Raw genomic sequence first — 2,187 nt, 5'->3', positions numbered from 1 at the left:
CGATAATCGAGCGCGTGATAATGGCGCATCTCCCGTCCGCCATGCGCGGCATGATTTCGTTGAAGACGGAGACCTGGTCTCCCGGTCCCACACACAGGCGACTCAGGCGTGGACGAGCGGCTGACGGGGCAGGCCTGCCTGTCGACGCCGCCGCGCGCGCGGACGTGAGGGCGCGAAGATGGGCCACGCAGAGTGAGGGATGGTGGGCCGAATAGGTGGTAGCCAGCCCGTTTCACCACAGTTTTGTCTCCCTTTTTCTTTTCTCTTTTCCCTTTTCTTTTCTTTCCCTGTTTTATTTTCTTGATTTTCAAATTTGAATTTAAATTTTGTTATGAGATTCACCATTAATCAAAATTTACCAAATTCAAATATTAGTGTAAGGGAAATATATTCTTATTTATATATTTATTTTATGTACACTATTTTCTTTCCTTTCCCCTTTTCTTGATTATTTTCTCATTACCAAATATTCAAGTTGGTCTTTACATCTCTAATTTGCATATTAATTTATTTCTATTAATGACTACTATTAAATGCACATAAAATTAAAATCCAACGTGATGCACAATTTAGTGATATGTCCTTTATTGATTATTTACTTTTAAATGAAGTGTTCACATGAGATGATAAATATAGGTCACAAAATATTGAGCTCATCTCTATTTTCACTGTTTACACTTTTGGGTATTACACAAGACAAGCACTCTCTCTACTTACGAGTAGAGTCCATCCCATCCAGATACAGTCCAGCCTGATGAAATCGTCCAACTCCATCAGTGTTGCGGTGTTGTCCTGCATAGTGGGCATGAACACTAAGAAGAGTGAGGTCAACCTAGATGTCTCTTGTGATACACAGAACTCCGAACCACCTACAATAAAGCGTCTGAAAGAAAGAATAAGATGAAACCAAACAAAAACGGGGTAAATGCATGTAGTTCTTTTTTCAACCAGCTTTGTTCCATGGCTCACACTTTCTAGAATAGACTGCAATGAGAAGTAAAATAACAATCTTCAAGTTAGCAACAAATATTTGAATTGTCAAGCATCAATATATCCTCTCATAATAGCAATTGATAACATAACCAGGTAGCACCAATACATAAATTAAGAATCCAAAATTACATGTTCAGAATGGTTAGAGGCAGAACACAAAAAATGATACATTTGCTTATATATACATCAACACGTGCATCCATATAGCAAAATAAAAATTTGGGCCAAAGCAATGCTTTCAAATCGACAAGGGTGGCCTCACCTCTACTTCATCAAGAGAGTTCATCTTCTACTTCAGATGTAGCATAATAGAATCTGATTTTGCAGAAAGATATTGCATGGAGCGATGCAAGTGGTCTTTAAAAAGAACAAACTCAATTACCTAAACAAAGCGGCATCAGCTGCTCCTGGCGCGTCGGTGTCGCGGGTCAGGCGGTCGGTTGTGCGGGCGCGCAGGGGCAGGGCATCGGCCTGGGCGCCGGTCGGTGCGTGCCTGGGCGTGGCGGCTTGGCTGCTGTCGAGCTGGACGGCCAGGGGTGCATGCTGCGCGGCGCGCGCACCCTGGTTTCCTGGCGACGGCGTGGGAAGATAGAGAGGGGAGGCAGAAGAGACGCCTGTGGGGTGGGCCCGCAGGTAAGAGAGAGAGAGGAGAAAGGGGCGGCCGGATGGGCCAAATGGGACGATTTGGCCACTAGGTTTAGGGTTTCATTTTTTTCTTTTTTTCTTCTTTTGTATAGCAAGAATAATATATAATTAAAAATCCATAATAAATATAAATTTTATTATTAACTCAATAAAATTTATTTCGTATAAATTATTTCATTAATTAAATAAATGGCTCTTATCATAATGGAATAAAATTAACTAATTAGAATTTTGTATTTACTTACAACTAAAATTTATTCATATACATTTTTCCAAAAAATATTATTTTAGCATTCCATTATTGTTTTGTAAAAATGAGATTTTCTTCGCAAGATCAAATCCATAAATTGGATTTGCAAATCAATTCAAACAAAATATATGCTTCGGCATGAGTGCAACAAGCACTTGGTAAAATTTTATCTATTCAAGAATTGTTCCAATTATTTATATTATCATTTTACTATTAGAAATCATAAGTATTTTTCCTTTCTATTGAAAAATAATAATATAAACTAAGTTATCTTCAATTGATGGATTTAGGGTGTTACA

The 2,187-nt window shown here is 38.8% G+C and overlaps 1 long non-coding RNA gene across 1 annotated transcript; it reads right to left on the bottom strand.

The window, feature by feature from the left end:
* Positions 1-561: 561 nt before the first annotated feature.
* On the bottom strand, positions 562-1,643 carry LOC103629396 (uncharacterized). Its single transcript, XR_002262993.2, has 2 exons — positions 1,376-1,643; positions 562-984 (listed from the first exon to the last, which is right to left on the bottom strand). It is a non-coding gene; the product is annotated as an uncharacterized lncRNA (long non-coding RNA).
* Between the last annotated feature and the right edge of the window lie 544 nt (positions 1,644-2,187).

Source organism: Zea mays, chromosome 6, assembly GCF_902167145.1.
Source record: "Zea mays cultivar B73 chromosome 6, Zm-B73-REFERENCE-NAM-5.0, whole genome shotgun sequence".
Classification (NCBI taxonomy): domain Eukaryota; kingdom Viridiplantae; phylum Streptophyta; class Magnoliopsida; order Poales; family Poaceae; genus Zea; species Zea mays.
The sequence above is the reverse complement of the archived record's forward strand: the minus strand, read 5'-3'. Positions and strand labels throughout refer to the sequence as shown.